At 45.9% G+C, this 21,490-nt stretch overlaps 1 protein-coding gene across 2 annotated transcripts in view; it reads right to left on the bottom strand.

The window, feature by feature from the left end:
* Nucleotides 1-21,490, bottom strand: part of Pld1 (phospholipase D1) — a 200,996-nt gene that overhangs the window by 179,316 nt on the left and 190 nt on the right. For both annotated transcript variants that reach the window (XM_075950991.1, XM_075950995.1), the window contains exon 2: nt 12,732-12,880. The gene's annotated coding sequence lies outside the window, so the exon portion shown is untranslated. The remainder of the gene's footprint in view (nt 1-12,731; nt 12,881-21,490) is intronic.

The raw sequence follows: 21,490 nt of genomic DNA, 5'->3' as shown, positions 1-21,490 counted from the left end.
TGCTTGAAACAAGCATTTACAGCGAGTTACCCATTTCTGTTTCTAAGAATTTAAATCTGGGGGTGAAATGGCTCAGCAGGTATGGGCACCAGAAGCTGGGTGCAGACCATGAGCAAGGGTCTAAGCTCCATCCTGCAGACCCACATGGTGGATCCAGAACAAACTCCTCTCACCCTGTGCGTGCTGTGGCTCACACAAAAAATAAGTGCATAGAAATGCAATTAAAAAGGAACTCCCGGGTTTGGGCCTGGTGGTGCAGGACTTTAATCCCAGCACTTGGGAAGCAGAGACAGGTGGATCTCTGTTAGTTCCAGGTCAGCCTGGTCTACAAAGTGAGTTCCAGGACAGACAGGGCTATATGAAGAGACCCAGTTTCAAGAAAAAAGAAAAAGAACTTAAAGTGATAGAATAGTGATTCTTGCTTTTCATAAGCAAACAAAAATAAGTAGACCCCTAAACCTCCCAAACATTAACTCAATGCCAGGTTCTATTATCTAAGTGACTATATTTCTACCCTATACTTCTGGCATCCAAAAATGGAGGCATGGGATTATTCTTAAGATAACTGTAGATAAGTGTAGAAGATTCCTTTGTTTTAAACTTTGAACTGAAAGAGCAACACTGATTATTTTAAATAGTTTGCTGACCAAAAATGATTGGTAAAATACAATGTTTTAATTGCTTATAATGTTTTCTTTTAATTGTACATAGTGAAGCGTACTTAGGTGGGCTTTGCCCATTGTAAATGTATGGTTTTATTATGATAAAGTCAGGAGTGAGGTGACAAGATGGCCCAGTGGGTAAAGGCATTGCTACCAAGCCTGACGATGTGTTTATCTCTGGGACACTCATGACGAAAGGAAAACCCTGACTCTGAAAAGTTGTTTTCTGGGCATTCACAAACACACCCATGGACACACACACTCATGCACACACACACATATGGACACACACACATATGCACACACACATATGCACACACACTCATGCACACACACATATGCACACACACATATGCATCCACACACACATATGCATACACACATATGCACACACACATATGCACACACATATGCACACACACTCATGCACACACACACACATGCACACACACATACATATGCATCCACACATGCACACACATATGCACACACACTCATGCACACAAAAAAAGCACACACACATATGCACACACACACTCATGCACACACACATATGCACACACACATACATATGCATCCACACATGCACACAGAAACAAATGTAAAAAATAAAGAAGAAAAAGATCAGTTATCATATGTATCCAGAAGATCAAAATAGGTGCAGATAAGGAAAAACATTTAAGTAGTTAAATACTGAGTTATATTTCCATTAGTTCTAAAAACAGTGCTGCATTGGATGTGGTCACAATGGCAGATGGCCCTCAAAACTCTTCACTCATCTCATGAAACATAAAAACATCAAGTCTTAACTACCTATGATACATGGAATATAAGAACAAAATACTAAAAAGAACAAACTGCATAACTAGTTCCACATTGCCATCTGAGGCAATACTTACAATAGCATCCACAGAGCTCTGTCAGACACCGGAAAAGAGGAAATACTCGCTGACTTGGTTTCTACCCTGTATCTGTCACTACTTGGCAATCAAATAGTAAGGTGGCATCTTGACCTCACTGCAATGAGCCACAGTCCCCAACATGTCGCTTTTGTGTGTGTCTAGTTGGGGCCAGCCTCTACGACACTGTTTCATCAGAGCTAAAGCAAGGAAGGAGGCAGCAGTCTTTTTATAGTGTTCCCTAGCTACCAATCAGCCACTAACCTTGATGCTGTGAAGGGATTCTGGAGACTGCATCCAGGGTGATTAGGAAACAAGACAGTTCCCCTGGCAGGACCGTTCTTAGGACTCCCACACCTCAGCGACTCAGGCCTCCGCTTGTGCTCACGGTAATTCTGTCTGTACTTCCTAGTTGGCCATCCAACCCTACAGGTAAGTAAGTCATTTCCCTGTAAGAAACCCCTAAATACATGTAACTTACTAACCCCACGTCGGCAGCAAACTTAGCTAGTTCCTGGTGTGAAATCATCCAGAAAGACACCCCTTTCACAGGGGACATTTCTGAGTATATAGCTATAATAGCAACGCAAAAGCAAGACTGTTACTTCAATTTTTGAAAATGGGGTTCATAATAACTAAGAGATTCGCAGAGTGGCCAGGTGCAGCAGCTTTGTTGACGGGCTTTAGCTAGTAAGATGTGACCGTGTTAGAATAATGAGGCAGGTCTTCACAGGGAGACAGAACCTCCCCCGCCTACCTTCATTCTTTGCCCACAATGTGAACTGGACGTGTCAAGCACCAGACTCCCTCTCCGACAAGGACCACATCTTGGAGACATCACATTAGAACTGCTGAGGCAGAAGGTACCTTGGTCCAGACATGCCAGTTTTCAAGTGTCTGCATCTAAATTGCTTTTGCAAGAGAAGTTGAACACTACCTTGGGAACTGCAACACTCCCAGAAAAACACAATCCCTAAATGTCTTTCTTTCACTTTCCTGATTTCTTCGTAAGAGACTTCTACATTTAAGTTGCTGTGTTATAGCAACTTTAAATGTCACTGCTGTGCACAGGGGACACGTTAAATGTTTAAGGGGATAAGAACAGACACACAGCCGCAGTAAAAAGCCCATCCTTATTTTTACACGCTTCTAGGCTTTGGCAAAAGAATATGAGAAAAGCTTTTACCATCTGCAATAAATGCCTTACAAAGCCACAAACTTTAATTCCCGTGGAATAGAATTTCATACGGCAAGCCTGTGGTTATATCCAGACTTGCTTGTTCTCACTCATCCCACAGATCTGTCTGCAGAAAATGGACTTTGCTATATCTCCCGATAAGGGCATTCTTCTCCGTGGTAGAGCCATCTTTTTCCCAAACCAACAACCTCTTAGATGTCCAGGGCATACCATTAAATAAATTTATTCATTGTGTGTGTGTGTGTGTGTGTGTGTGTGTGTGAGAGAGAGAGAGAGAGAGAGAGAGAGAGAGAGAGAGAGAAGAGAGAGAGAGAGAGAGAGAGAGAGAGAGAGAGAGAGAGAGGAGAGAGAGAGAGAGTTTTTCTCTGTGTGTATCACAGCATAAGTATGGAGACCAGAAAACAACTCAGGAGAGTCAATTCTCCCGTTCCACCATGTGGGTTCCAGGAATGAACTGAAGTCGTCAGGTTTGGTGGCACACATCTTTATCTCCTGAGCCGTCTCACCAGTGTGCTTTGTGCTGAACGCCAACCATGCAGCCCCTCAGAAACTTATCTGTTCCGCAGTCTTCTTCACACACCAGGAGGGTCACACATCCTGAGCCAGCTTGAGATCTACTGTGTCACTAGATCACAATGAGGAACCTGACGGACACATCAAGCAGGGGACAAAGGACCAGGACCAGGCAGTGACCGAGGGGAAAGGAGAGACTACAGAGCAGACCTGCCGAGACCTTCAGCTCCTAGGGCTGACTGTAAAAGGCTAGATCAAAGTACTGACAAGGCACGATCGTGTTCACAGGCCATTCCCCAAACTGCAGCAAATCTGATCCCTCTTGAGAGGCAGGAGGGGATGATTTACAGATCACGATGCCAGCTCTGAATGGATGAACAGCACAATGGCCGTTCTCTTCCCAGCCTGGGTCAGTGCTGGGCCCAAGCCTCCTTCCTCTCACACTCTCTTCAGCAAGGGGCCTGGCTTCTGAGTTCTGGGCTTCTCTGCCAACACCCTCCTTCAAACACTGACGCTGCTTAGAGTTCTTCTGTCTCCTTACGTCTATTTGGCACCTAAGTCTCTTGCCATTCTGTGTCCACAGAGAAGGAAGTCTAGGAGACATTTGTAAACTTAAAGCTTCCCTCTTCCATTCGCCACCCTCCCTCTCGTCTACCCAGGACCCCCTGAATTCCCACAGGTATTTATTTCATCAAGTTCAAATCAAGTGTATTGAATTTTTAATTGGTCCTCCCTTCCTGTCTTATGCCTAAATCTAAGCTGATTCCAATTCAAGCCCTGGCCCCTCCATGCAACCAGCAACCAGGGCCATGGCCATTCTTACCTACTTCTCTGTACGTCATCTATGAAGTATGGGGGAGACAACTCAAAAAGAACATCGTACATTCTAGGAGCAAGAATGGATCTGGGATCCTGGGGATCAGTGTGCCCCTGGGGATCTACAAAGGGAGATGGGTCTTAAGCCCAGAGTTTGTAGGAGCCTTTGGAGGGGGAAGAGGCTGTGTTCCGGCCTAAAGGCAGACTACAGCAGCCACTGCAGGAAGAGGCCACAGGAAGAATTAGCGAGGGCTGCCTCTCCCCCTGCTGATATGAGTCCCAGGGACCCAAACCCATTATCTCCAGGCAACATCGGGAACTAGGAACGTGCTGCAGAGTGCAGATAGAACCCCAGCATCCTTTACGGTCCTCTTGCCTAGATGCTCACACTTGAGAATACGAATCCTGGCATCTGACCTGCTACAGGTGGTCACCAGGTGTGGGTCGTCACCAGGTTGTGGTCACTGGACAGTGGGTGGTTACCAGGTGTGGGTGGTCACCAGGAGATGGGTGGTCACCTGGTAGTGGGTGGTCACCAAGCAGAGAGCACAGCAAAAGACTGTGAATGGGCTAAGGCTCTAGGAACATGTGTGGTGGTGCCAAGATATCAGCAAGGATACACAGAGGAGAGTTTTCTTAAATGTCCTGAATTGGCGGGGGGGGAGGGGGGGTCTGGTGTATGCAAGTCACAGCCTCTTGGGAGGCTAAGGCGGGAGAATATCAAGCTTGAGGCCAGATGTTTAAAGAGGACTATGGAGCCTCATGCCTGAAATCACAGCACTTGGGAGGTTAGAGGCAGAAGGATCAAGTTTGAGGCTAGCACTGATTATGTGAAAGAGTTTTTGGAGGCCAGCCTGGGCTACATGAATAACATCTTGCCTCAAAGATGATCTGAGTCCTACAGGTAGATCTCCATGCTGTTCTATATTAACCTGGACCTCATTTAAGGTCTGGGGACCCATGTCATGTTCTTCCATTATTACTCTCACTAGAGCCTTTTCCCTCCTCTGGCAGACATCTCTTCAAATTGCTGTCAGAGCACACTGTCAAACGTAACTCCAGTGGTGTCCTGGGCTCTGGAGGAAAACCTGAAAACGCTACCAGTCAGTTGTTAGATGTAGCAATGATTAAAAATTACTCAAAGCTGATGGCAGCCTTATGATTTCCCATCTTGTTAATCCCTCTGCTCTCCAGGACACTCTGGCTTGCTCACCAGTGTGACACGCCGTGACACACATTGCTGCCTCTCCCCACTGTCCCGTAAGTTGAACATGTCCATGTGGAAGTTGAAAAACACTGTATACACCACAGTTGATTTTTGCTGTTAGTCCTAAGAAGGTGATGGGCAAATGTGGATGGGATGTGTGCTGCCTGATGCTGTCACACTGTGAATAAGTAAACAATTGAGGCATGTTCGTCTAGCAAATCAATGAATTCATAAGCAAGATGCTTAGCAAGCAAGCGGCATGCAGGAGTGTGTCAGACTTCACATTTGCTTCCTCCTTGCACTGCAAAGAAAACGGGTTGCTTTCACCAATTGCAGTTGGCTACGCATACCAGAGCTGGGCAAAACCCAAATGAAGGTGACATTGAACTCCTGATATTCCAGCCTGTGCCTCCCAAGTGCTAGATTATAGCTTGAGCCAGCATTCCTGCCTGCCTGGAGATATTTGAAGTGTCCTTAGACAAAGGGGGCTGGTTTCCTTTGGGCCTCCTGGGTATGAAGCAGCTCCACAGGACCTGGCTGGAAGAACTTCCTCATGGGGTTGAGATAGAAGCTGTAGGCATCGGGGTGTCATTTCCTTAATATGTTCATTTGTTCTTCTCATGCCGTACACTGTGAATGTGAGCATTGCTTAACAAGTGAGCTATGCATATTTTCTCATAAGAAGGGCAGATACTTTATACATCTCTTCCTGGTTTCACATCCCAGTCATACCGTGTCTGATATATTTGTGCTTAGACAGTTCTCTGTTTCCCCTTGAGTTCTCTGGGTTTGAACCCAGCTCTACCATTGAGCTAAATTCCCAGTACCTATAAGCTCTTTCTGAATAAGGAATGGCTCTTCCTCAATTTGTCCTCCACGGCACTAATCATAAATAGTTACAAAAACCGGTAGGCAACGCTGGGTGCGGTAGTACATTCCTTTAGTTCCAGCGCTCAGAAGGCAAAGGTAGGAAGATCTCTGTGAATTCTGAGGCTAGCCTGGTCTGTGTAGAGAGTTCCAGAACTACATAGTGCATGAGAACCTATCTACAAACAAACAAACACGGTCAGCAATGTTTGAGAGATAGGATTCAATTGTTGAGCAAAAGTGAACTACTGTTGGTTCTCAGAGAGCAACCAAGTGTCTCAGGCAATAAAGAATCACAGCTGAAATGGATGCTGCTCGTCTTGGGAGGCAGAAGGAGGAAACATTTAGTTCAATAGACTCCCGGGACCAGAGTGCAGAGATTTGTGGACACCAGGGCCAGTAACACAGGCTCATAAGAAACAGAAACGACTCAGCTCCGCCTTAAGCCCGGGTTGAGAACTTTGGGTCTTTCCACTCTGAGCGTCAGTTTCGTCTCTTGTGACTCTGGGGTTGCAGAAAATTGCAGAATCCTGTAATTTCCCAAACACTCGTACGCACTGGAGTTCTTGAAAGTAGGGTTGGAGAGATGGCTCAACGGTGAGCGCAAGTCGTGTTCTCGGAGTCTGGCTCCCAGCACCCATGTCAGGCAGCTCACAACTGGCCGTAAACCAAGTTCCAGTGCCTTCTTCTGTCATCTGTAGGCACCAGGAATGCATGTGCACACATATATACTTGCATGCTACACACTTGTACACATAAAAATGAATTAACAGTAATAATAGTAACACTGAAGGAGTTCCAATAATAATAGTAAAAGAATTCCAAGCAGATAGGCCAGCACTAACAAGACTCCAATTACAGCCCAGGCTGGCCTTGAACTCACCATGTAACCCAAACTTGTACTTTGAACATCTGGTCCTCTGCCACTTCCCAAATGCTGGGATTACAGGATGTTCCACTGTGCCTGGTTCATATGAGGTGTGGAGGGAGCCCACAGAAGTGGATCTGTCCCACCTATACTGAAGGTCAGAGTTCAGACCTATTCCTTCGGAGTTATTAACAGGAGGTTTGACCTAAGGAGTGGCTACTAACAGGATGCTTTGACCTAGGGTGTGGCTACTAGGTGCTTTGAGCACTGAGAAGGTAATTACTTTGTTTGTTCTTTGTGTCTTGGTAAAGAAGTCTCTTGCCTTCCCCCTCCTCTTTGGGTTGGGGTGTATAAAGCCTATGAGAAATAAACATGGGACGAACTCAGTATTTACCAGATGCTCTCCTGACTCTATCAGCTGTCGCTTTTGCTTTCTTAACCTCACGCTTTCCTCCAAGCAAGGATGACTAAGCCAAGCAAGCCCGGGCTGACATTGTCATGTTGTTGCCCGGATGCAGGATACAAAGATGACCCTCAGTGTGGAGCTCACGACAGTGGTAGTGCAGCTAGGGCTAAAAGCCAAGGTTTTGTGCATGTGAGGCATATTCTCTATCATCTGAGCTACATGGGTATTTATGTGTACCTGGATACATATGTGTTCTGTAATATAAAAGTCTTCATTATAAAGTTTATGTAGTAAATTGATTCTACCGGGTCCTGTTAGGCTCTGCTGAACTCTTTTATCCATTGCCAAACTATGGTGAAAGAAGATCCCATGCTTCCTTCTAAACATCTTGCTTTTGTATCAGAGTTTGCTAAAAGAACTCTCCATTATTTGTTTATTCACAGTGTGACAACTTCCAGCACCACCCAGCCCATCAACAGTTTACCCACCACCTTCTCAGGACTAACAACAAAAACCAACTATAGTGTGCAGTGTTTTTTCAATTTCCATGTAGATACACTCCTATCATGGCCAAGTCCAACTTCTAAGGCAGTGGGGAGAGATGAGTCAGCACAGTGCGTGGTCTTTCTACCTTGAAAAGTAGATAAAAGTGAGTCGAGATCCAGACACAGAGCAAGCAAGGTGTGACTGCCTGCTGATAAAGGTACCAAGCCATGTGGCTAACATAGACAAGAATAATGGGCTAATATAAGTTATAAGAGTTAATAAAAAGCCTGAGCTAATGGGCCAATCAGTTTATACCTAATGTAGACCTCTGTGTGATTTCTTTGAAATTTAATGACTGTGGGAACTGGGCAGGACAGAAACCTCAGACAACAGAATAGTACACACGGACAACTGCATCCACATAAAACCTGAGAGAGCTTGGGAAGTAATTCTAGACAAAAAGAATAGAGTAAGGCATGGCTTATTAATAGCAGCACTTTCTCGGGTGGGCTCTGCTCCTTGAAAAAAAAAAGAGTGTCCTTGAAAGCAGAGGAATTAATAGCACATAAAATCATAATGCAGCATGAAATTCTGAACGCTTAATCTTTGGATTTATAATCCATTGTGTTTAATTTTAAACCATTGCTGCATTTAAGATCGTACTCTTAACATTCCTAAAAATTGAACACATAATCCCAAGGAGCTGAGAATAACACTGGAATGTATGGTACTTCGGTACCAGTCTATAGAAATGGTTCCGAGAAGAAGGACTTCTGACTGCATCGATCCTTTCTTCTGCTCCTTCTCTCACCCTCTCCCCCCAAAAAGGAAGAGTCCCCACACCTGCCGCAGGTCCACGAGGACCTGCCACCTTAGGCTCTTCAGTCCATCCTACACCTGGGTGGGGCTGACTCAGTAATTCTTAACTGCTCTCCTGGGATGGCTTTCTTCCCAAGCCTACCATCAAATTGCTGTGGCCATCCATAAGTACCGTTATGGCCGTGCTTGCTGACCAAGTCCAAAGCCCAGAACACCTCAGCACAAAATCCCAGCTCTCGGAAGCTGAGAGATGGCTCAGCAGTTCAGAGCATTTGCTGCTCTTCAGAGGACCCAACTTCCTGGCATCCATGCCCAGCAAGTCACAATGACCTGCAACTAACTACAGTTCCAGGTGACCTCATCACCTCCTCCGACCTCCATGGGCACCGGAACATGGGTGGCACCAGTTCATGGGCTGGAATCCCACACTGCATAGAAACGAGTAAGGGAGCTGAGCACTCACATCTTTGACTGTCTGCTTCCTGACTGTGGACGCCATACGAACAGCTGCCTCCACCTCCTGTCAAAGAGACTTTCTACCATGACAGACTGCGCCTCAACCCCAAATGAGGCCCTCCTCCCTCAAGTGGCTTCTGTCAGGTGTTTTCTCACACAAACAAGAAAGGTAAGAGGTATATTCAACTATCTTACTAATAGGGAAAAGGTTGCATTACTACCATGAATGAGGGTCTCCAATGTAAAGCAAACTGAAGTTGACTGAATTTATTCCTCTTCCATTGCTGGAACATTTGAGAGCTTTATTGCATCTTATTGCTAACCTTCCTCAAATGTGTCATGAGGTTGTCACTTTCCATGACTCTTTTTTTTTTCCTAGCTGCCGCGGCCCTCCATGACTCATTTTTAAAACAGACAAATATAAATATCACAGACTCTTGAACGCGACTTTAAAAGTAGGGAGAGATAGTTCAGTGGTTTAGGGCATTGTTGTTCTTCCAGAGGTCTTGAGTTCAATTCCCAGCACCCACATGGCAGCTTACAACTGTCTGTAACTCTAGTTCCAGGGGATATAACACTTTCACACCAATGCACATAAAATAATAATAAAAAAAATTAAAGAGAGACTTTAAAAGTAAAGAGGACATACTCAAGCCACCGAATCCAGGTAATCTAAGAAAGACTGGTCTACCATATAAGCAGAATGGCAGGAGATGGGGAGGACTAGACACAGAGGCAACAGATGCTAATGCTCTGGAAGAGCTTAGAGACAATAACAGGTCAGTGCCCAGGAGTCCGCCACTTACACAACCCCCATCAAAGAACTCTCAAGCTAGAGCAATGGGCCTGCATTTTACCACTAGGCTCTGCCTGGAAAACAATTCCAGGCCCACCCCATGAGGGAAAGAAGATCTGAAGACCCCAATCAGCCTAAGACATTTTTACTGGTTCTTTGATGTCAACCTTGATCCGTATCAGCTGAGGGCTGTAGCCATGGGGACCAGAGACAAGATAAAATTCAAGCCTTAAGTACAGCATTTTGCCTCTTCCTGGACCAACGTGGTTTATATTCTATGACAAAGAAATAAAATAACACTTATTACTTCTAGAGGCTGGTCTAGTTGGTAGTGCTTGCCCAGAGTACACAGGCTTTGGGCTTAGTCTCCAAGTCACATAAACCAGGTAAGATGATACACACCTGTAATGCTAGCACTAAGAGGTAAAAGCAGGAAGATCAGAAGTTCAAGGTCATTATTTTCAACGCAGTAAGGTCAAGGCCATTCTGAGTCACAGAAGACCCTGTAATAATTAATAATGATAATGATGATGATAATAAAGTAATCACTTCTAATCATTCCCACTCACTAAACACATGATCATTTTATTTACAAAAGACTCGCAGTTTCCCTGAGTCCTTGGACCTAGGAAGAAAGCATCATATTAAGAAATAACTAACAGTACTAGAGGCTTAAGAGAGCTAACTACTCTACCAGAGGTCCTGAGTTCAATTCCCAGCAAACACACAGTAGCTCACAAACATCTATAATGAGTTCTGGTACCTTCTTAGGGCTTGCAGGCATATATGCACGTAGAATACTGTATAAACAATAAATAAATCTTTTAAAAATCAAAAAGAAATAACTAACATTTTAAACAATTTCTGGTAGCTTAGTGGTAGAAGTCTTGCCTAACATATTCAAGGTCCTGGATTCCACCTCAGCACACACACAAACCACACACACACACACACACATACACACACATACACACATGCACACACAGAGCAGAACTCAAATAACATTGCTCAAAAGTAAAATATAACTGAAGAAGAGAGATAGACCTGGATAATAAATAAATACTCAAAATATAAGATAAATAGCATTAGTTCATACCATATAAATATAAGTAATTAATATAAATAAATTAAGTAATAAATAAGTGAATGAGTTCTGGACAATTTTTCTGTGCTCAATAATTCCAAATGTCAGTAGCTACCTGCCTTCCTAAGAAGTGTCTCGTAACAACTTGCACCCAAACTATGACTGTTTTCACAAGATGTGTGCACCATTGACAGGGCAGAGAAAATTTAGCTTCATAATAGAAACAGCTACAAACATGTCCTCGGCCAGCGATCAAGGCGAATGTCACGCGTAAGTCGTCTGATCATGAAGTCAAGGGAACGGCATTTCACCTCTGTGGTTTCCCTCGCCTAACCCAGTCCGTCCATAAGAAATCATCAAGAAACCCAAATGACAGACATTCAACAAAACAACCAGTCAGTGCTCTTCAAAGCTGCCAAGGTCATCAGAAACAAGGGACGCCCTGGACAGGAGAGCCAGCACTGCACAGAAGCTCTTAGTGGTAAATCACAAACTCTGAGGTGATGTCCTGGATAGGACACAGACGGAGCAAATGAATTCTGAAGAAAGCAAGGATGTTAGCTAGTAATGAGATAGATACAGCACTGCAGATGCACCGTAGACAGCGCAGCCACGCATGTGGGGCCCAACAGAGTCAGTCCTTCACCCACGTATCCAGGGAAGCCAAAGGCTGACACCCCTGGTGTCCCTTTGGGGACATTCTCTATCACCTCCATACCTCGTCTGTAGATCTAAGACAAACACAATTTTTAAGTATATAAAATTGGGTTTTAAAAAATACTTTACACAGTATTATTGTGCGTATGAGGTCCCTTCCCACTGTACCCTGGAATGTTTTAATCACCTCCCGAAGATGTCAGTTCCTATCACCATAGCGTTGAGGGTGGAGATTTTAACACATAAGTTTAGGGAAAAATAAATATTGTTTGAAGATTACTATTAAAGAAAACTGAATCCTACTATCAGATCAAAACACCAGGCCACTCCAGGTGACCTGGCGCTATTCTTCTACACGGTCCAGACCTGGTTCGAATGGATGCACGCAGGTATACCCAGCTTTCTGATGTCACAGGACTGGCATGATGTCATCATCTACAAACTCCACTCCTGAGAACTGCACCGTCAAGTTAGAAAAATCTTTCCTGGTTCACGTAATTTTACAGTGTATCTATTCTCAGCCACATGCGGCCCACGAATCAGAAGTGCAGACATGCCTACAAATCCTAGAACGTCAGCAATACACCACAAGAATCACTTCCTAGACTCACTAGCTTCCACTGAACATTTTTGGCATCAAAGACTCTGTGCTTGGGAGACAGCCCAATGCCAGCATGAGCAGGGACCCCTATGAACGCAGGGTGAAGGCTTTAATTGTCATCTATTAACTTTGTTCGCAACAGATATGCCTCAGAAATGGCCTCACTGTTAGCCAACACGATCCTGTTTCCTCCACTGAGGTGAGGCAGGACACACATCACCAACACACACTTCCAGGCTCCTGGTAGTTCATGGTGTAGGAGAAGGCCTCCTCACCTGGAGCATCGCAACCAAAAACTACTGTTCGGATACGAAAATGGAAGAGGCCTCCAAGTCTGTCACACTTGCCTCACGCTGACTCCAGTCCGCTCGCTCCCTCCCCTCACAGGTAACTCACCTGCAGGACAAATACGAGCAGCGGAATCAAGTCCCTGTGCGTTCAAGATAATGAATGATGGCATTCACAAAGGAAGTTCCGGGTTTTCTCTCTTGTCTGTTGACTGTGGTCCTCGTTCCAAACGTCAGAGGTTTCTCAGCGCGGAGCATCTGTGAGGGCAGAGAAGAGAGGTGAGAAGTCACAGAGGGGTGACTTGGGAACCCAGACTCAGACCAGTTATGGGTGCGTTTGATGAAATGCAGGCAGGGTCATCTAACAGGTAACTCAAGAACACCTACTACACAGCAGACACACACCTGCTCTCCGAGCTCAGGTCCCTGCCATTAAAGTAACCCAAGGCAAAATGGAAGAACTAGGCCCAAAGTCATGGAAGCAGGGAGTGCCATACATAATATGCCTGGAGTGCAGACAGGTGCTCACCAACCAGGTGGGGGAGGGGAGGAGAGGACGGCCTAGCCTGGCGTCTGCCTGTTTCCAGGATGTACCTATTTCCACCCGAGCTCTTCTCACACTACCAATTTTACATCACTACAGACCATGCAGCTTAGAAAGACAAATGTAGTTCTTCCAGCATTTCTCCTACACAAAAACAACATATATAAATAATTTCAAAAGAACAGAAGGCAGTGAATGTAATAACCCGTGAAAGATGAGTTTTCAGAGGTTGTAGTCTTTGTTGTCAGTATAATTTATTTGATGTAAATTTAGGAATTATAAATTCAGAAATTTTTATTTTTTTTTAATGTTTATGGGTGTTTTGCCTGCATGCGTGTCCACAGACCATGTGCATGCAGTGCCATGGAAGCAGAAGGAAGCATTGGATCCTGTGGACTGGAGTTACAGACAGTTGTGAGCTGCCTTGTGGGTGCTAGGAATCAAACCCAGGTTCTTTAGAAGAGCAGCCATTGCTCCTAACTTCTGAGCCATCTCACCAGCCCCAGAAATATTGACTTTTAATAATGACATGCTTGTCACAGTTAGTTCAGCAAATTCCTGAGAAATATAAAAACCAGCTCTCAGAATGAACCAATTTAGTTACAAAAGGTTCAAAACTATTATTATAATTTGGGATGTGGGGGCACATCTGTAATTTCAGTGCTTGGGAGGTGAAGGCAGGGGACTCAGAAATGTGAAGTCATTCTTAGCTACACAGTGAGTTCAAGGCCCATGTGGATTATATGAGACTCTGTCTCAAAAAATAAAAAAAATTATTATTATAAAATATTATAATAAATAGGCTGTTCTCTATATACATTTTTATTTCCTTTGGATTATTTCCATTTATATTCCCTAAATCAAAATACTTGCCTATATTAACCATATTGCCAAGTTTCTTTGTGAAATGATCATATGGATTCCATTCTGCCATGACATATTAGTGGTTTCTTTTTACATTTAGATTTATTGACTTTAAGACAAAATCATAGTTATTTGTTCTGTTCTAGAGCAGAGAGGATTCTGGTGCTGGCGACTGAGCCTAGGGCTACATGGATGCAAGGCATATGGCGTGGGTGCAACCTTCACTCCTGCCCCCCACCCCTACTCCTGCCCCCCACCCTCACTCCTGCCCTCACCCCCATTCCTGCCCCCCACCCCCACTCCTGCCCCCCACCCTCACTCCTGCCCTCACCCCCACTCCTGCCCCCCACCCTCACTCCTGCCCCCCACCCTCACTCCTGCCCCACACTCCCACTCCTGTCCCCCCCCTCACTCCTGTCCCCCACCCTCACTCCTGCCCCCCACCCCCACTCCTGCCCCACACCCTCACTCCTGCCCCTCCCCCGCCCCCCACTCCTGCCCCACACCCCCACTTCTGTCCCCCCTGCCCCCATCCCCTGGAATTCTGAACCTGGCTGGATGCAAAGGCTTGGCCTTCTCCTTGTTACAGTACAGTCAAGAAGACAAGACGTGGAGAAATGGCAGGACACCCAACACCCTTCTCTAGTGTACGCATACACGCCACACACAGGAAGCACACACATCACACACACGATGCACACACATGACACAATTTTAAATGCTTTAAGGGGCTAAGAAGTTGATATTGCCGGGGGCATTCTTCTCACAAAGCTGCAGAACATGAAGAGAGTGTTCTCAACACAACATGAGCTGGCTCACTCTTACATGGATAGTGCACCCTACTGTTTTACAATTCTTGAAACACGTGAAAAATGCATGTCCATATGTCCACACGCTGGAAAACCCCAACATTGGAGAGGCAGGAATAAGAGGACAACCGGGACAACACAATGAGAGTCTGTCTCGAAAGCAGCGACTGAGAGGGTCTGACTTTGCAAACTCCATTGTAAGGAAGGGGCTTCATCTTACGCCGTAGAATGAGTAGGGGCCCATGGCAGCTCCAGAAATGTGCAGAATTTGAATGGACACCCTGAAAATGGCCCATTAAGAAACTAGGGAGGAGGGCCATAAAATTTAATGAGGTCCACATGTTCCTAGGAAGCATCCTGTCCTTGAAGATACCTTATCAGTTATTAATGGCCCTTTGTTAGGGTTTTACGCCCCAAAACTGATCAATGGTTTCAGAAACTACCTTATCCTATGTCCTCCTTACCCAGTCCCAAGACCCGGGACATGAACTCCCCTGATTATGACGTTTCCCCTTTAAAAGCTCTCCCCTCCCAGGCTCAGAGCTGCACTTTCTCACCCACTGTGTTGGCATGCTGGAGGTGTGGTCCAAACTCGAGTTTGAATATTAAAAACCCTCTTGAGCTTTACATTGGAATCTGGTCCCGTGGAGTTTGTTTCTTGGGGGATCAGTAACTTGGGAGTAACACAGCAACAAAAAGAACAAATTACCAAGCAAATGGCCGGGCGGTGGTGGTGCACGCCTTTAATCCCAGCACTCGGGAGGCAGAGGCAGGCAGATCTCTGTGAGTTCGAGACCAGCCTGGTCTACAGAGCTAGTTCCAGGACAGGCTCCAAAGCCACAGAGAAACCCTGTCTCGAAAAACCAAAAAAAAAAAAAAAATTACCAAGCTAATGTCAACATACATACCCTAAAATTGGAATTATCAGAAGCACATGGTTTCTATCTTCAGTGTGACCAGCTCTGCCACCAGAATTTTCTCACTGACTTCCACTATGAGGGTCTCTCACCTAGACACAGCTGATTCCTGCTGAGTGCCTACCCCCATGGGGCCAAACTCCATTGCCTATTCTAGCACTGACTCCACTTTGCTTGCTCTTATCAAGAATGTTTCTCCTGCCAGATTTGGCGGGTGAAGGCAACAGTGTACAAAACAGGAAAAACGGACACTTATGGTGCCATCTTGATGTCCCCAGCTCTAAGCGCTGCCCAGACACTATTTCCCGCACTTCTTTGAGAATGCTTTGAGAGAGCCATTGTATCCTCACTATACAGGTGGGGAATCTGAGGCATCTGTGAATGAGTTTGGGAAAGAGCTCTCAAGATTTAACCCATGCCCACTGGCTAATACAGGCCTGAAGTCATTGCCTCCAGTAAGGACACTGAGAGCCCAGTGGTACAGTCGGAGAGGCTTCCTCCAGCAACTGATGGAAACATGCAGAGACCCACAGCCAAATATTAGGTGGAAGTCAGGAAATCCTGCAGGAGCCAGAGGGGTCAAGGACACCACAAGAAAACTCATAGAATCAACTAACCTGGGCTCATAGGAACTCACAGAGACCAAAGCAACAACCAGGGAACTGTATGGGACTGGCCTAGGCACTCTGCATATATATTACAATTAGCTTGGTCTACTTGTGAGACTCCTAATAGTGGGACCTGGGGCTGTCTCTGACCCTTTTACAGGCTTTTGGGACCCTACTTCTCATATTGGATCTCCTTGCCCAGCCTTAATACATGGAGAGGATTTAGTCTTACTGAAACTTGATATGCCATGTTTTGTTGACATCCAAGAGAGACCTGCCCTTTCCTGAACAGAAATGGAGGAGTAGCTTGTGGGTGGGGACAAAAGTATGGGGGGAGGGGCTGAGAGGAGAGGAAGAAGGGGAAAATGTGGCAGGGATATAAGATAAATAAATAAATATACATATAGATGTATACACACACACATATATACTTTTTTTCTAGTTTTTCAAGACAGGATTTCTCTGTAACTTTAGAGCCTGTACTGGAACTCGTTCAGTAGACCAGGTTGGTTTAGAACTCACAGAGATCCTCCTGCTTCTGCCTGCCGAGTGCTAAACAAATTTAAAATAAAAAAAAGAAAAGAAAGAAAGCAGACAGATGGAGAAAGTCAATAAAAATTGCTCCATGGCCTCTACTTCAGTTCCTGCGTCCAGGTTCTTGTCCTGAGTTCTTGCCCTGACTTCCTCAGTGACGCTATAAAGTCTGAGCGGAAACAAACCCTTTTCTCTCCAAGTTGCTTTTAGTCACGGGGTTCATCACAGAACTAGAAAGCAAACTAGGAGGATTAACAACAGTTTAAACATTAAAACCACTTGAAGAGAGCCAACGCGTTTGATTTTCCCCAAATCTTGCTCTTCTTAGGAGTCTCCACACTTTTACAGAGACCTGCCAAAGGTTCTGCTACTGCCTCTGTCTACTTGGAGTATCTATAGCTGTTTTTCTCCTTTCTGTGCTGATCCTCGGTCTCCTTTTTCTAAAGGGGTTATCGACACAAGCCTACTTTTAAAAGAATCACTGTTTGATGCATACATTTTCTGTCCTTAATAAACAGTTTGCAAGGCCGGGTGTGACAGCACATTTTTTTAATCCCAGCACTCAAGAGGCAGAAGCAGGGAGATCTCTGTGAGTTCGAGGCCAACCTGGTCTACAAAGTGAGTTCCAGGACAGCCAGCGTTACACAGAGAAACCCTGTCTCGAAAAACCAGTTTAAGTCTTTGTTGCAGAACTACCTCTAAGGAACTAAGGCAGGCTGCTCTTGGCTGATTTCCCTTCTCCAAGAACAAGGACAAAATGAGAAAAATAAATAAAAACAAACCTGGAAAGGTGGCTTGTTAGGGAGGCAGAATCCAAGATTAACCTCTTAAAGAGACAGCAATGTAAAAGCTCTAGGGTTGGAGTCCCAGCTCGTGTTAACTGTGACACCGAGTGCCTCTAACTGCCTTCTCTGTGTAAAGGAGATGCTTTCACAGGCTTTCAGTGGAGTCCAAAACCACGTGGACGTCATGTAAGTGTTGATTGCCCTTACCGTTTATCTTATTTTGTCATCTTAATGCTTATCCAATAAATCTAAAACTCGACCAAGTTTCACATAACACATGCTGTTGCCAGGGAGCCCACCACTGGAGCATCTGGGGTCCAGATTTGAACGTGCACTGTGAGTTCAGGGCAGACGTGACATTATAGCGCATCCCCACTGAACCATGTGAGGCAATGCATCCGATTCCCTATTCTAATCAGAAATATCCCAGGCTTATTGGAACCTGAGGTTCTGCTTCTCATCTGAACCCTTTGGAACATCTCTTAACCAACACCTTAGCAAATACATTTTCTTTGTGCTGTTGAGACTCACAGGACTGTAAACATAAATCCTGACCTCCCATAGGACAGCTCTTCTGCACACAGTGACTCAGGGGAGCCACAGGTTTAAAGACCGTATCTCATGTGCTGGCTTCTCTGACACTATCTTTAGCATATTGCTGGGGAGGACAGGAAATTGCCAAACCCAGCAACTGGCTTAATCAGAAAGATCTTTGGGTACTAAAACTGTGCCATGGCTTGGGCTCATGCATGGTGTGAACTGGTCCCACTGTACTGCTAAAAGGGGACGAAGTGACTGAGATTCTGTTGTTGTTTTTACGTCTCCAGAGGAGGAAGTACTAAGAATAACTCCCTTCCCGTTTCTTACCCCTAGACAGGCTCACAAAGTACTCCCACCACAAACTCAAATTAGCTTACCAACTGACCTTCAAGCGGACTTCCTCACTCCATCTATCTGGTTACGCCTTTCTCACTCTTTAATGTGATGTCTTGCTGACAAAGTAGCATTATTGATGGAATGTTCACTTAGCACATACAACACAAAACAGGTATGGTGGTCATGCCTGTGAGCCTGGCAATCAGGGGGTGCACAGGTATGGTGGTCATGCCTGTGAGCCTGGCAATCAGGGAGTGCACATGTATGGTGGTGCATGCCTGTGAGCCTGGCAATCAGGGGGTGCACAGGTATGGTGGTCATGCCTATCATCCCAGCACTTAGGGGGTGCACAGGTATGGTGGTGCATGCCTGTGAGCCCAGCACTCAGGGGGTGCACAGGTATGGTGATGCATGCCTATCATCCCAGCACTTAGGGGGTGCACAGGTATGGTGGTGCATGCCTGTGAGCCTGGCAATCAGGGAGTGCACAGGTATGGTGGTCTTGCCTGTCATCCCAGAACTCAGGGGGTGCACAGGTATGGTGATGCATGCCTATCATCCCAGCACTTAGGGGGTGCACATGTATGGTGGTGCATGCCTGTGAGCCTGGCAATCAGGGGGTGCACAGGTATGGTGGTCATGCCTGTGAGCCTGGCAATCAGGGGGTGCACAGGTATGGTGGTCATGCCTGTGAGCCTGGCAATCAGGGGGTGCACAGGTATGGTGGTCATGCCTATCATCCCAGCACTTAGGGGGTGCACAGGTATGGTGGTCATGCCTGTGAGCCCAGCATTGAGGGGGTGCACAGGTATGGCCATCTTCACCCACATAGTAAGTCCCAGGGTTGTACAAGAAACCCTATCTTGCTGGGCGGTGGTGGCACACGCCATTAATCCCAGCACTCGAGAGGCAGAGGAAGGCGGATCTCTAGGAGTTCGAGGCCAGCCTGGTCTACAAGAGCTAGTTCCAGGACAGGCACCAAAGCTACAGAGAAACCCTGTCTCGAAAAAAAAAAAGAAAGAAACCCTATCTCAAAACAGCATTTTTCAAGTGCATTTCTTTAAAGCTATGAAAAAGGAATCCGACCTCACTCAGTGAGAAAACTGAAATTTGCAATGTAGTCATCATTATTAAAGTGTTATTAATCCCTGCAAGGAAGCTGGGAGGTTTTGGGGAACGGAGACGGATGACAGCCCAGGGACTGAACTGCGTTGAGTGCATCCAAACATCTATCTTAACATTGCTGAGATGGCAAAGTCATGTGTGTATTTTGACAAAATAAAAGTAAAACATAAAACTTTTTCAGAACCTGTGGAAATGGGACTGGAGTTAGCTCAGCAGTTAAGGCACACACTGCCCTTGCAAAAAGGATTCAGCTCAGTTCTTTGCACCCAGCTTAGGCAACACCCTCTTCTGGCCTTCTTAGGCATTAGCACTCAATTGCACATATCCGCACCGGGAATAACGCATTCACATAATTAAATATTTATAATTAAATAAATTAAATCAAAATAAATCTTTACAATACATTGAAGTTAAAGATAGATGAATATTGTCACTGTGATGTTTTTATTCTACAGGGTTACATAAGACCATTTATAATTTTAGATTAAGAAATACACACTAAGTAAACTTCTAATGAGTGGGATTCCGCATTAACTATATACTACTCGTGTATTTATCGGTAAATCAATACCCCTACGTGAGCCTGTAGGGAACTTAACACCAGTGTGTGCAGACATTGTAATGCCAGAAACAAGCCAGCAAGGAGGCCATCCCCTCAAAACCTTCACTGCCCCCTTTTTATTTGGAAAAGCTAATTGTACTGGCCCGTAAAAACTCAGATACTAGCTTACATAACAATTTTAAAAGTCCCCACACATCCTTTAAAGACAGCTTACAAACTCACTTGTGTGTCCCAAAGCACTGACTATGGAAAGAAATGCTTGTATAAAGAGTCGCACAGAATAGTTGAAACTGGATCCCTGCTCTCTTCCGGCTCGCCTAGCAGCGCCACTAACATACCTCGCTTGAAGCGTCTCTGAAGTTCCCGGGCAGTTTAGTCTCCTGGGACCCTTAGAAGGTCATCAGGAGTTGGCCAAGCTGAAACTGGGGGAGATGGACAAACAGGCGTGGCAGGTAGCCCCAGGATAATGGGGAAGGGCCTGGCAAAAAAAAAATCCTAAAAATTTCTGACCAGTGACCCCTGCACTTGAGAGGTGGAGGCAGGAGAACCCGGAGTCAAGGTCTCATCCTTTGCTACGTAGCCTTTGAGAGCAGCCTGGGCTACAGAAAACTGTTTCAAACCAACAGTCCCACAGCTTGGAGGACCTCACTCCCTAACCAGAGAACTGTCTCCAATTATCTTGGGTTAAAGCTAAAATAACAACCCCCTAACACAAGCCCTGCCCTTAGTTGTCACGCTTGTCCCTCCACTTCAACACGGCACATCTTTGGCCGCGAGGCAGCAGCTGTGTGGCTAAGCGCCCGGGACTGTGCTTCAGCGGGACTCTAAGCCGCTGGAATGCAGCACTTCCTGGTTGGCCCGGGATGTTGGTGCCATCGCCATCCGCGTCAGCCCACAGAGCTAAGGAGCTCAGGGAACGCGAGACGGTCTAGTTAGAGGGAGCGTACAGACCTACTGCACCCGGCCCGGGAAAGTGGGGTGGGGTGCATTCTGCAGAGCTCGCCAGGGATCTCCAGGGACTTGAGGATAAAGTGGGTCTAGGGCACCAGCAGCTGACCCGGCTCTGCGCTCCGGGCAGCGGTCCTCGCCTGCGGCCACAGTGTGAGCCACTCTTGCCAGCGCTTACCAGCGCAGATTTTGCAGGAATTAAGACTACGGGCGGGAGGGGGTGGGGTCCCGGGGGACCTCCTGGAACGCGGCTGCTGAGGTCCGTTCCAAGAGGGCCAGGACGAAGCGCCAAGGCG

Source organism: Microtus pennsylvanicus, chromosome 16 (genome assembly GCF_037038515.1).
Source record: "Microtus pennsylvanicus isolate mMicPen1 chromosome 16, mMicPen1.hap1, whole genome shotgun sequence".
In the NCBI taxonomy this organism is placed as follows: domain Eukaryota; kingdom Metazoa; phylum Chordata; class Mammalia; order Rodentia; family Cricetidae; genus Microtus; species Microtus pennsylvanicus.
This window is presented reverse-complemented; position numbering and strand designations above follow the sequence as displayed.